The 15,203-nt window shown below is 42.4% G+C and overlaps 1 protein-coding gene across 1 annotated transcript in view; it reads right to left on the reverse strand.

Annotated features, from left to right (window-relative positions):
- The window catches only part of rtn4rl1b (reticulon 4 receptor-like 1b), a 180,959-nt gene that overhangs the window by 76,292 nt on the left and 89,464 nt on the right, over nt 1-15,203 (reverse strand). The window lies entirely within an intron of this gene.

A 15,203-nucleotide genomic window follows, 5' to 3' on the forward strand; every position in this document is an offset into this window, starting at 1 on the left:
TTAAAAGCAAAGAATTGTGAGGGGTAGCTACAAAGACGCGGCCTTCAGTAACTCTGCCTCACCGTGATAAAGTACACGGAACTGTATACCAGTGTAGTTACTTTGATCAGAGCAAACAGAACACGTCCTTCAGTGCCATCTTCCTCCACCTGCGTCGGAGTCTGCAGGCTGTTCTCATCTTGTGTAAATTCAAACAACCTTCTGATTGTGTTTTTGTCTCTTTTTAAAACACTTACAGTTCTTATCTTGTTTGATTCTATCTGCAAAACAAGGATAACATACATAAAGAGTCAATTCAGAGGCCTGCATGGCTTGTTTATAACGTTTGCATCCAAGGCTGTCTCCTACACAAATGTACTGTATCTACTCCCTGTTTCTGCTGTCTCCGTCTGTTGACACATCCGTAAGAGCTCGGCTCTATCACTACTCCTCTGGGAAAGTCCAGCTAATAGATTAATTGCATTTCACGTTCTGTTTGCATTTTCAATTGTTCCGTTTGTGTTCCTACGGTTAATCCCCTCCTTCGGTCGTCTTTATCAAGGTAAATCCCAATATTTAAATGCCGACATCACACAGCACAACAAACTCTCTCCAGTCATCCACTTGCTCTTTGTTTCTCTGTGTGATTGTGACCTCGGCTGCAGCCATCCATGAAAACAAACATCTCACTGATAAAGGGGATTACAACACCAAAGGCTTTGCATTTGAAAAATCGTTTTCTTTACGTCAGCCTTTACTCGGCGCAGCCAGCCAGCACACGTTGGCGTCTCTTTGGGTGGGAAGTCTGACTGGAACAGTTGCTTGGTTGTCCCTGGCACTGATAGTGCCCAACATTACTGCAGCAAGGGCACCCAAAGCATGTACAGTACGTGTGCCTCCAAGGTCTGGTAGTGGATGCTGTCAGAGTAAAAATAAATTACTGTCTCATAGGCAGTACGGCCACCATTTCCTCTGAATATAAAACATTTTACAATCTTGTCCTTGGTGAAAATTCAGGGGACTATCTCCTATCTGTTGTCTCGTGTTTTTCCATTAAAACCGGCCAGTGTGACATGGAGCTGGGGGCTAAGCTAGAAGTGTATGCAGTAGCTGTTTGTGTTTGTGCAGATATTAAAATAAAGAGTGGCTTAGTTAATCACCCTTTTATCAAACGCTCCGATCGGCTCCGTTGCAGTCCCTTTCACCGATCGGGCTGACGCGGCCACAGAGACGCTCTAATGACATTGCTCATCCAAACAGAATTAAACCTGAAAGGCCTCAGCTATCGGAGGGATCCCTCAGGAAGTGAAGCTAAAAAGCCTGGAACCAGACATCGTACAGGGGCAGCCAAAACTGATTTAATACATGCCTATGGGGCACTATAGCTGAGAAAGTGCACACAGAGAGCAATATTCAGCATTAAAGTGGCAGTAGGCAGAATGTTTTTGGCATCATTGGGCAAAAATTTCATAATAACCTTTCAGCATATCGTAATTCAGGTGTCCTGAGAGACTTCTGCACCTCCTCATGGCTCTGTTTTCAGGCTTTAAAAAATGTAGCCTGTGACAGAAGGCTTTAGCCAATCACAGGTCATTTCAGAGAGAGAGCGTTCCTATTGGCTGCTCATTTAACAGAGTCAGCTGTCAATCACTCACAAACTCCGATCAAGCAGTCAAACTAGGAAGTGCTGATCAAATATGAATCAATATTCTGTTACTGTAATGCCTATTTCTCATGTAAAATGTTTTCAGAAACATCTTGTAGTGTACTGTTAAGCTGTAAAATGAGAAAGTTTGCTCTGGTTGGTGGGCGGTGCTTGGTATATCCTCAACTGATCTCAACATGGCTGCCGGGTCACAAACTTTCTCATCATATTTGCTCCATTTCTACCTACTGCTGCTTTAAAACGACTGTTTTAGATGATTACATGAGTAATAGTGCAGCCATATTGGAATCTGAATCCCAAAATGTCCATAATATCTAAGCTCTTTGGTAGCTGCATTACAGTGTGAACAAAAAATGGCAGCTACATTCAGCTATTGTGTAAGTAGAAGCCTATTTGAAAAGGGATAAAGGGCTTTATTATGAAGTTCATGGGTGAGTCAAGTTCATTAGTGGTTTTGATGGAGCAGGAGGTGTGAATCAAGGCTGAATCAGAGAGAAAAAGAGAGAGAGAGATGATAAGACCTGCTGAAGCTTTCACTCAGAGCTGAGCAAACCACAAATGGGCTCCATAGGGGCTGCTCTTTGGCCTCTCCGTCAATACTGGGTCACACACACACAAAAGCACATGCGCCACACATAAGGACTTAATGTTCCAATGATCACTAATTGACTATTATTCCAGTAACCCCTAGCTGTTCTTTTCATCAGTCACCTGCTTTATTTATCTACCTCTAATTACTCAGCGACCATTAGCGGGATTGTAGCAGTTGTAGAACACGTTGCAAGCAGGCAACAGAGACAGGCTAAGGAGGAGCTGACAGTTAGTTCTCACTGTAATCTGGACTAGATTGTTTTGATAAGATTGTTAAGATTGTTATTTTTGTTTGATTTTGGTTTTCTAGTGTGCACTTTTTTTGACTCTCAAAGGATATATTGACTGAGATTGTGTGCAGTTGCCAGTTACAGTTAATGGAGCGCCAAAAGTTGCCTCAGTTGTGTAAGTAATTGCACCATTCTCTTGCAAAATTTCATCATAGGGAGGACACGATGCATTCAATTGCCCCTGGAATCTAGCCGGTGACACAAGTGGCTAAATGACTCTAAAAGGTTTTTGTTTTTATTAATCCTGTTAAGCTTTAAATCTAAAATGTTCCCTCCAGTCTGAACCTAGTCTGAGAGATAATCTGTTAATTCTGCATTGATTCACAAATGATTTGCACTGTTAAAGGGACTGTATGTAAGTTTTTACATATATATAAACTAGGGATGTCAATCGACTGAAATATTTAATCATGATTAATCGCATGATTGTTAATAATTAATCACACACTTTATCTGTTCAAAATGAACCTTAAAGGGAGATTTGTCAAGTATTTTATACTCGTATCAACATGGGAGTGGGCAAATATGCTTGCTTTATGCAAACATATGTATATATTTATTATTTGAAATCAATTAACAACTCAAAACAATGACACATATTGTCCAAAAACCCTCACAGGTACTGCATTTAGCATAAAAAATATGCTTAAGGAAAATATGCTCAAATCATAACAAACTGCAGCCCAACAGGCAACAACAGCTGTCAGTGTGTCAGTGTGCTGACTTGACTATGACTTGCCTCAAACTGCATGTGATTATCATAAAGTGGGCATGTCTGTAAAGGGGAGACTCGTGGGTACCCATAGAACCCATTTACATTTACATATCTTGAGGTCAGAGGTCAAGGGACACCTTTGAAAATGGCCATGCCAGTTTTTCCTCTCCAAAATGTAGCGCAAGTTTGAAGCATTGTTTAGCCTCCTTTGCAACAAGCTAGTATGACATGGATTCCTTTGGGTTTCTAGTTTCATATGATGCCAGTATCTTCACTCTGGCTTTAAAACTGAGCCCGCTACAACCGCCGAAATATCAGTTACGTTAATGCTTTAAAGAAATTAGTGGTGTTAAAACAAATTTGTGTTAACACTTTGAAAGCCCTTGTATAAATGTTTTTTAATCGTTTTTTATTGCCAATGTGTGAACAGGTTGTAATGTAACCTAAAAAATGAGACCTTTCGCGACATTCTGGGTTTCCTTTATTAGCCTGTAGACTGCTTTTAATGTGAAGAATGAGGGCTGTTTTTTCCTGGAAATTCCAACGGATGTGACGTTGCTAAAGGCTTGGCAGGTTTGCCGATTTCTTCTATTCGACAGTCTCTCAAAGATGATGAATGAAACGGCTTTAATGATATATATAAATGAGCTGTCCTGGAAATGAAGGCTCATGGCAACTAAGCAATAAAATTACTTTTCAACATATAGGCTTTCACTCACGAGCAGTGGCAGATAGTGGGCTTCCAAGCAGGCCCATTAAGTCCAATAAAATAAACCAGACTGGAAGCCACTTGATGAAACAGTGGCAGTTTTATTTGCTGACAGGCGGCATAAATCAGTAAAGCGCACAATAGAATGCAAAAGGCAACTACAACATGGAACAGAAGCAACATGGTTCAACCTTATAGCTTATGAATGCCAGTCTTGAGACCTCAAAAATAGGGAGGATTTCGGTTACAGAAACATTTGAGTTTCGGAGACTTTGCTTCCTGCATTCTGGTGACTTTTAAACAATGAAAATAGCAAAATAATAAGTAGCTACACTGAAACAGCATTTTTAGTCTTAAATACGTCCCAGCAAAGAATACAGAATAATTTACCCCTGAACTTGTGTGAATCTCTGTCATTGACTAAGATTCATCAGTTTTTATTCATTCATTCATACATTTTTTGCCCCTGCTTGAGTATTTATTCCTCTTAGTACTGTCCATTTCTCTTTCTGTCTCTGACTCGGCACTTTCAGACACAACCCGACAACAGCACCACTCCGCTCTGAAACCCATTATTTCCACACCATGACGGCTTTCGCTGCAGCGAGCATAGCCCAACTTCGGGCGCTGCGCGTTGTGATGTGCGGCCCGAGTTGTGTTGAGTTGTTGTCTGGGTGGAAACACTGAGGCTTATACACGCTTTACAGTGCCAGAAACAAGCTGTGATAACGAAAAGGAAAAAAAAAAGGTGTGAACATTTGTCATAAATCGGGAGAAATGCGGGAGAATGTGACCCCGGGAGGAAACCAGGAAAATCGGGAGGGATGGCAAGTATGCCTTAGCTTCTCAGGTAGCATCCAACAAGTGAAGACGGACCTTTCAGAAATAGAAGAACACATCAGATGGCCTGCGAAAATGCACAGGAAAATGCATGGTCACATGTGCAATATCAAGCAGCTTCCAATCTCCTCCGTTCCATTTTATTTAGCGTGAAAGCTGCAGTCTTGTACAGCTCTGCTGAAGTGCTTCCTCGCCCAGTGGTGCTGGAATTAGTGTGCATGACACAGAGAGGAAATTAAAAAAATATAAAATACTTCCAAGATGTGCTGCCCTGGCAAGTCAAGTAGAACCGCAGAGCTGCACGACCTCAACGCTGACATTCAATCAGCACCGTGTGGGCGTTTGGGTGAGAATAAGCCGCCTGACTGACAGTGCTAAAAGGGGTCAAGAAGTCCAAGGCTATTGATCAATAAATGTGAGCAAGTATACACATGATACATGCCCGACATCCACAAAACACTCTCTCTCTCTCTGCAGGAAATGACATCTGCACTCTGTCTCTCTCTCTGCAGGAAATAAACCTCCATTCAGACAGTTTCTTTTCCCTCATTATAAATCACTAGATCTTCACTCCCTCCCACACTCATTCCATGAAAGAGTGCAAAATAATCGTGGGGAGACACCCAGCCCTTTGAACACAATCTACAAATCTCTTTATTATGTGTGTATTTACTACAGCAGATCTATGATTGGGTTTATCTCCCTGAAGCCGCTACAAAGCATTTAGCCATCCTCTTCTCTGCATTATTAAATGTTCCTGTCATTATTTCTGATGCCGCCTCTCAGGCATTCCTCTGAAAATAGAGCTCCCTTGTTCAGAGACTGCAAGCCAGGCAAGAAAAGACAGACAGGAGGAGGAGGAGAGGGGTGGTGGTCCTGGTAATGTTGGGTGGGAACATGTGTAGTGGAGAGAGATCTGATTAAATGAGCCAATCCCCATGTTTGGTGGTAATGATGAGCCTGAAGGAGAAGCGTCTATCCGCCGTGTGTAAGATGGTAGTTATAGGGTGATAAAGAGAAGAAAAGAGCATGGCCCATTAAGGGTAACTGCTTGTACTAAAACTTTAAAGTGATGCACAGAAGAGGCTTTACATTACTGTGAACAATTTCCAAACCATACGGCTCTTGACTGATTTTTTTTACCTTCAAGGCAGAAGTTCAGTTTATTTCGGCTATTAAAATCAGCCCGCGGACTCGATACTTGAGATCTATCGCATCTTCGGCTCGAGATCCGTCACAGCAAACAGCTCGACTTCTTTATTTATTTGTGTTCAAGTTGTAGCGGGGACCATTTTCAACGCTGCATTTAAGAAAACGTGCATTCAGTCATCCAACGAAAACAATTGATGAGTGCTGTTTTCAGGCAATCTAATCTAGAAGACAAAAAGCAAGCAAACCCATTGCGACATTGTGAAAAGGATGCTGTGAATTTGGCCGTTTCTCACACCTAAAAGGATTGTTGTTCGGCAGCACATGCTGACATCAGAGAATTGAGAGTTTTTCTTCCTGCTTTCAACTGCTAGAAAGTGCAGATATAACTTTGGAAACTGTCTTCCTAAGATGACAGCATCAGTCGTTTAAGTCAACACCCCAAAACGTCATAAGTTCAAGTGACAAAGTCCTGTAACAGCCGTATTAATTATCTCTAGACTCCTGTCTTTTGGGAGCAAAGGAGGAGATAGTGTGACACGTTTTAGAGCCAAAACGTCAACAGAAAGAGGAAGTTGGGGTGGTTGGATCAGGAAGAGTGCCGGGCTTTGAAGCCATTTTTCCATTGTGGTTACAACTTTGTGGTCCGTCATGTGACGCCATTGGGCCCAAAAAGGATTTTTTCTCATAGACTTACATTGGGAAAAAGACGTCTTTAAATCAGCGGTGATTGAGGTAAATCAACTTCCCAGTATGAACACTTGAAACACTAGTGCGCTTGCTCTATGGGCCCCATGGATGCCGAAGATCCGGGTAATTTTATACCCTGAAGTCAAACTTTTTGGGCTTCATGCGCCACTGAGCTAACCTGACCCGGCAGATGTTTTGTTTCACAGAACCATCTGAGAAGCCGTCGATGGAAAGTGTTTGGAAAAGGGCAGGCACTTACAAGAAATATTTGGATGAACCATCTGACAATCAAACTCTTGCCGAAGCCAGTTGGGAGAAGAGCGAAAACATTGCCTTCAGTGAAGAAATACTCTCCAGTTCTGATATAACTGATGCTACTGCAGCATCTATGCCAACCCGAAGAAGAATGAACAGTCCCCTTTCCATCTCGCATCACACACACACCTAAACCAGGATGCTGATTGGTCCGTGCCCTGGCTTGCCGGAGATAATCGCATTACTTGAAGCCTGACTTGATGGATTTTCGTGTGATAAGTGGTCCCACAATTCTCGTGTGATCTCGTGACATCGCAAGAATCCAGCCGCTGTACAAGGCAACCACTGAGCAACTTTCATAGGAAGAAACGGAGCCCCGCCTCCAATGCTGTATCCAGTTCTCTTTATACATCCATGGGTTGGATGGGTCAACAAAATGTTGGATATTGAAATGGGGGTCTGCTATTTGCTTCTCGTTTCCCAACATTGGTTTCTTCTATGACTGTTTAACCAAAACCACATCTTTCTGCTTACCCTAGGAAAGTCCTTTTATTGCCTAAACCGCAGCAGTGATTTGAAACAATGTTGGAAGGCACCAACAAATAACATTGTCCTGTTGCAATTACTGCACAAGCAAACAACATATTCTGTATATGTATGTGTATATTTACTGTGATGCAAGACCTAATGAACTACATGTTGTGGCTTGCCTGGATGGTAGGGAACTTCCATAGGTTTCAAAAAATGGCAAGCAGTGATGAAAAATATGTGTTCAATTTCTTTTAAATAGGTCAAAACATGGAAAAAGTATAATTTCCAGTTGGGGCCCACAAGATCCTCTTTTTTTCTAAATTTAACAAATGCAAACAACCAACTTTCTTTGGGCCCAATTACCGTCCATTTATTGAACAAGGAATTTCTGATTGATGTATATTCACAGCGGGCAATCCATAATTCACATTCTTCCTTTGAATATCATCATGTGTACTCCACATGTATGTTAATGAGTCATGGCTGTAATTAGGTCACTGAATAATTCATATTGTTGGTTTTCAAAAACATATGCCTTCACATGATGCATGCATCAGGCGCACGAGATGGAGTGCGTCCACATGCACCGTTTGCCTCACAATAGAGCCATGAAAGGATGTAATGAGCGCTGATTGTTGGGGCTTTAGCCTGTTTTTTCTTTTAAATGGGGCCAGATAGAGCTAGCTGGCAATTTGTGGTTGAGTTTAGGGGAGGAAAAAGTAATTATTTATTTATTTATCTATCTATTTATCTATTTATCTATTTATTTATTTATTTAATATTTCATTTATTTTAATTAGTTTATGTATTCTAATTTTAAGTCTTCTGTTTTAGTTTTTTTAAATTAGCTCTCAGGCTTAACCATCCATAGCTACAACAATCTGTGGCTCCACTAGCAGTGGTCTCACTTTTTAATCTCATTTTTGTGATCTAACTGCCTACTTATCTTAACCCCTGAGCAGCTGATCTAAATCCACTCAAATCCATAATCTCTTGCTCTGCTCAGTGCTCTTCTGTAAGGGCACAGGATTCACACATTGGCAACAAAGTGGAGCTCCCTTGAGCCGACCGTCAGGGGAGTCAGAGCACCGCATGCTTCCTGGTCCCAGCGTCACCTCCAGCTGTTTATATTACTGATGAATATCATTCTACTCTTCACTCATTCTACTTTCCCCTCATTCCCCGGGAGATACTCGGCTGACTGTCAATTCCTGAAGGGGGCCCGTGGAGTGATTCAATAGGATAGGACCTCTCTAACAATAATCTGCACACTAGTCTCTTGAGACCTGCTCATAAACAAGAATGCACACATGCACGTACAGCCAGCAAGCACACAACCACACGCGTGCACAAATACCTCTACCCGGCACCATTTTTGGCCTCATCTCTTCCCCCACTCTGCCCTTTGCTCCTCTCATTTTCCACCTGTCTCTGATCCTCTACCTCTTTTACATTTCAATCCACCGCCTGTTCCTCCCAGTCCTGACAGGGGAGTGAGCAGAGAGGGAGAGAGAGAGAGAGAGAGAGAGAGAGAGAGAGAGAGGGAGAGCGGGAGTTGTCCCCTTTGGGTAGCTAAGCGATTACCGTTTGAAAGATCCAATCCCTTGCATCATACCTCTCACACAACCTCTTCTGCTCTCACATTACTCTGTGGGAACCCGTTTCTGCCTCCTCTGCACGTCTGGCGCCTCCACTCCTCTTTTCTTCATCTCTCCTCATCCGTTTGTTCTCACTTCATTTACGACTCCCCTTGTTGCCTCTAATCCCACCCACACGTAAGCCATTTAATTCACGCTCATGAGTTTCTGTGTTTGCGTTGTCATTATTCCCTGTGTACGGGAACGCTGAATTACACTGCAAACTGTAATCGGCTGTTTAAAAAAGTGCTTTTTGAGTACGAATCAAGTATTTAAAATATGTATATCTATGTGCACATGCACATTCTGACTATGTATGTGTGTTTGTAAGAGTATATCCAACTGTGTGTGTGTAGCATACGCTGTGAGCTGAGCCATTTCTGCCTGCTTTATCTGGCTGAGTGGAGTGCTGGCTGCTCCAGCAGCAGAGCCAGAGCCCACTGCCCACTGCTTAAGTGGAAGAGGACTAATCCCTCTTCTCAAAGCCCACTCTAGTAAACACCACTTCTCCAAAGCCACCCATGCACACCCAGCCTGTCCAGTCCAGCCACGGTTCCCAATACTTATGTGCAGCCTGGGGTTCCTTCATGAAGGAGGGGAATTATTGAGGGCGCCTGATCTCATATCAAATAATTACCAGTGCCACGTTTCGTTAAGTGTTGAGGGGAAAGAGCTTTTTTCACATGCCAGCACTCAACAGTTATTTGTCCCTTGAATCCTTCAGCGAGGCAGGGCAACACTCGTGCACTTTTCTGCATCAATATCTGCCACATCCATTACCCTTCATCTGCATGATAAAGGGAGGAGATATTGTAATGGAAAATGTAGCAACTGGAGTTTAAACCTCTGAAATCTGAACCCATCTAACAGCTAGAAAGGAGAGCAAAACTGCCGGTGAAATGTTCCCAAATGGGTTTTCATTTATAGGGGGGGTTCATTTCCCAGATTTTACTTGAAAATGATAGCTGTGTGCCTCCAGGGTACGATTTATTCTAATGGAAAAAGATTACATCTTAAATTAAAAAGTATTCGGCGCTGACCAGTACACCAGTCAGGAGACAGATTTGAGAAAAGAGAGAGTTTTCGTTTTAGTTTATGGGTTTTGTTTTGCCACTTTTCTTTGCGCCTTGTTGTGCACTGCCGAGACAGTTTGATAAGAATGGCAGTTTATAAGAGCTTTCTTGCCCCAGCGGCGCAACCGAAGGCCGTTATCTGCTTACCTCGCCGCTATCAAACAAGGTATTTAACAGGAGAAGGTCAGATGCAAAATGGAGATCTGCCATATGCCGTGACGAGCCTTTGATGAGGAAATTCATCAAAATCACTGCCGTAGCTGGCAGCCTTGTGATTTTTCACCGTAACACTTCCTTTAGCCATTTTGGGTACATTTTTAAAGGTGGGCGGGGGGGTGGTTGGAGGGAACAGCGTGATAGATTGAAATTCATTAAAGTAAGCTCTGCATACATGCTGCACTCTGCTCCGCATGGATGGTTGGCTCTCTACTCAATCAAGTCTGGTAAAAATTGACCCACATCATCCATTCCTCTGCGAGTCAGGAACAGTGTGTAATGCAGCATGCTTTTTGCATTATTCCAGGGTGGCCTTGCTTTTGATAGATATTTTAGTCGTAGAGCAATTACGCTGTCGTCAGAAAGCATGAAAATGGGCCCCTCTGTGGTGCTATTAGTTTCACATACTGTACCATGCAAAAACAGGTGTCAAATGAGGACATTGTATAATTTCTTCCTGTTACTAAATTATGGAAAGTTGTGCATGCTGATTCAATTATCCATTCAAGTAAGAGTGACCATTGATTGGATATTAAGCTTGAAAACATGCATTTGTCAACAAATGCACTTTAAATCAAACGTCAATAAAAGCCTATATGTGGCCAACAAATGGTCAATTCAGCTTTATTTATTCCGTGTGTCAACAATTAAGCGAACACATTTTATTTAATGTATCTATTCAAACTGACTGACACCTCACACAGCCTCTGCACTCACCCTCTGTTGTTGAATTACAGCCTGGACCAGTGGCGTAAATATAGACGGTGCCATCGGTATGGTGTACCAGGGCCCAGAAGCTGTCAGGGGCCCAAAAATCCCCTTTCTACACCGTGTCCACACTGAATCCGTTATATGCACTTCTGTTACGTCATGTAAACAAACCGTGTAGGCTACTTATCAGCTGTGCGCTTGAGATCACGATCACTTATCTTCCTTTGTTTGTTCTTTTTAAACAGAAAACACGTTTAATATTGTGATATTTACTGGAAATGACAAACATAATAGCCAACAGCAGTAGGACACTTTTAGCTCTCTGGCGATCTCCGTCCAGCCAGCTGTCACCTTATTTAGGTTTTTCTAGTGAATTGAGGAGGTATCGTATAGATAACTCCTCATTTCATCTTCACCAATCAGCCTCTCCTGGTCCATTGAGGAAATTTCAAGGCGAGCGACGGGAATAAATGGAAACAGCTGGGCGTCTGACAAAAGTTCAGCTCAAAACAGCGTGCCACGTCATGCTGCATTGCTCACGGCCAGGACTTTCCAATAAAAAAATGACATGGTTCTTAAGCAGTGTGGTTAATGACTTTGCAGAGCACAAGGCCTGTAGGATAAACTTCTAATGGGTGAGTACTGGTTTCTTTTTGTTATTATGGAGTGGGATCAGGGATTTAAATCTATAGCACTGGAATTGTTACCTCTCATATGTTGGAAAATTTGCACCTACTGTAATCTGTGTCTGTGATAATGTTTGGCTGCTGAGTCCAGGGCAGGCTGTTAAGTTAGCGTTGATAAATTTTGCGCTCCGGTTGCTGTCCGTGGTGCTGATCTAAGGCTGGTTTGCAGTTTGGGAGTTGCATGATGAGCTTCTGGTGGCATATGTGTGCATGAGCGTGCACTTGTGTTTGGGGCGAGGGCCCAAGAAAAAAATTTGCACCGGGACCAATCACAATGATGTTACACTGCTGGCCACATCGGACGCATAGCGTCAGTAGTGCGTGTGCGTCAAGGAACCTCTTGCTTTTTATTTTTATATTATTTGATTTGTTATCAGGTTAGAGCAGCCACACAGCCCGCGTGAAAAGCACGGCTCAGGCGCGGCTAGGCTGCGCCTCTTTTAGAGATTTGAGGTCTCGCCTATATTTTCTGCGTGCGACGCACACTTCACAGCAACAACAGACAGTGGAACCGATCGTTTGACAGTATATTGACATCATACCAGCAACATTACTACAGCTTCACAATTGTCACAAATATGGAAAAACAAGTTAATATTTAACTCAACACTTCCAGTTTCCGTTTAAAAAAAAAAAGCCCTTTAGCATATTTTCTGTTGACAGAATTACTTAATTTGTTAACTTAAGGCTTTTATTCTGAAATATTTTGCAGGACAGTGTTGGGGAAAATGCAGTGACTTGCACGGCTCCATACTTAATTGTGGATTATTACTATTATTTACGAATGAGCACATGCTTCTTAACCTTTTTCTGTCTAAAATAAATATTAATGACATAATGAAATGAAATGGCCAAACTCTATGCAGAAATAAAGCAGAAACGCTGTCGGTGTGGACCCCACACGGTGTGAGAGACACAGCAGTTCAGCGAGGTAGTGATTGCTCATGCATCCAGTGTGTCCTGGCCATTGGGGTTAATCAAAGTTCAAGTCTGTTCAGATCCCTAAAGAGGACACTGGGGAAACTGTTGATCGAAGTTAGAATAATCGTTATGACACACATGCTGACAAGCTAGGGCATCACATTTCACAACAGCCTGAGTGGACTAGGAGGAAAAATTAGAAGACTGAACGATATCAGAGTTGAGTCAGGATGAGACGCCAGTCCAGTCAAGATGTGTCTGGAGGAATCCATTAGCAGCTCCCTGCACCTGTGAGAGCGTTCCACGCTCCGGCCGCTCATCAATCTTTCAGGATTTTGCCTGTGAAGGCGAGGTGGCTCTGAAGCTGAGTCACTGCCAGATGTAGCACAGCCAGATTCTGAGCTGGCGCGAACAAGCACCCGACAAGCTGCATTGGCCGGCTGGGCTTGACTGGTCCGCTCCGGTCTGGTAGATGCATGGGCCCGGTAGAGGAGCTCAGCCTGTTTGTCTGTCTGCACAGCAACAAAACAGCCCGGCGCAGCACAGTCGGCGCCGCTATTTTTTGGGCCACGGTCAATGCATGCATGTGTGTCGGACGCTTCGATGGAGAGCCGAGAAGACTCTGAGAACACCGAGCATGCTGGGAAAGTGCGCTCCTCTCTGCCAGTGGAAGCCGCAAAGCACTTTGATCCTTCTTTACTCATCTAACCCAACACACACAAACACCGAGGCTATCTCACACTGTCTGTCAGCTGTCATAGAATAAACTTTGACTGAGCGCTGTCTCTTTTTTTTCCTCAAAGCCAGTCACCCCACGAAAGCAGGAATGTTATTTTCTGTCAGAAAGCCGTTATAGGTGTAACCTTCCAATGTTACTGTCAAGAAAAACTAATGAGCATCAACTGTCATTCGTCACTTTTCACTTCACACAGACACATACATGCACACAAAATCTTCAGCTCCGACAGCCGAGGACGTTCTCGACTACACCGCAGGAGCAGACGCTCTGTTTGCAGCTGATTCTGTTTGTTTCTCCTGTTTGATGGAGTTGAGTGGCCCCGGGGCACAGTCACAATATTGTGGGCAGCCACAGAGCATAAACGATCTGAGGCTTGCTTTTTACATTGTGTTTACCATCAAAGAAACAAACCACAAGTTTGAAATTTCATAGAGCGGTAGTTTCTAGACTATACAAAGCACAGCTCTGCTTGTATGTGGATTTTAGCAACGACACGGCAGCTTTTAACTGGAAACGTTTTCCATTATGATGCATCGTGCATCCTGATGATAATGCTCTCTGCGTTAATATGTTGATTTTGTGCAAAGTTAAATGGGGATAGCATCCTAGAGTGCCGTTAAGCCTTTGCATTTCAAAGTGGCTTCAATTAACCCTTCTAGTGATTTCACTGGAGGACACATTGAAATCCATTGCGTTAATCCAATAATTATTGTCTGGCAGATGTACTTGACTTCGCCCCGTCAGCCAGCTAATTCACTTCATGTGTTTTTGCTGGAGTCAATATTTCTTCTGATTAGAATTGGATTTGCTGTTTAAAGAGGGACACGTTCATCAGGTTGTTCTCAACCCTCCAGTTAACATGCTGACGGCGCAGGTCCATGCAATTTACATGTGAGATAACAATATGTTAAATACATTAAACCAAATACTGTACATGCCAATTTAAACCTAGTAGTAAATTATCCTGCAATACAATCAATTGAAATCATTTATGATAAATATTATGCTATGTATGTGACTAAATAGTATATTAGCATTACTTCCTCATCGTTCCGGGTCTCACGTCTAAAATAATAATTACAAAATCAACCATTTTCCTTTTCTTCTTACTTCATAAAACACAATATGTAAGTACTGTGAACCCTTCCTTTTGCCACAATTGGTAAAGAATTTTTATTGCACCAAACAAGGACATATTTCATCAAAGAAATGTAGAGTATGTATGCCATCCTGCAGTATATAGTGCTGTTACTTGAGGTTTTAGTTAGACCCCAGAGAGGTCTAGCTACCTGTTAGACATCTTGTGAACAAACTGTTATAAATCCAAATAGACATCTAGTAATTTGGGATTCGGGAAGGATAGCGCTGTGTATTGTAAAAAGTACATTTAACACCAATCACAGATAAGACAGTGTATGAAAATCCATTGTATTTAACTGTGTTTTACAGCTGTGTCTTTGAGACCCCGAACAGAAGTAATGCAGAATTGTCTGTGGCGAACTTTTGAATCATGTCATCAGTTCAAAATCATGTTTAAAAAGCAATTCTCATGAATTTAGTTAGGAAGCATCAAAGTGATAAAACGTGTAAGTATATTTTGAGCTACTGAAAAGGGTCTCCTAGAACATAATGGTTAGAAATAATGAGTCAGTGTATCAATTTCTCTTTGCCTTAAAGGGGACATATGTCATATCATGAAAAACGTTTTCAGTGCTTGTGCACGTACATTTGGATATCTGGAGTGTCTACCAAACCCCCAACTGAAATAAGACAACCCAGTCAGTTTTTTGTGAGCTGTCGAGATC

Source organism: Sebastes umbrosus, chromosome 7 (genome assembly GCF_015220745.1).
Source record: "Sebastes umbrosus isolate fSebUmb1 chromosome 7, fSebUmb1.pri, whole genome shotgun sequence".
In the NCBI taxonomy this organism is placed as follows: Eukaryota; Metazoa; Chordata; class Actinopteri; order Perciformes; family Sebastidae; genus Sebastes; species Sebastes umbrosus.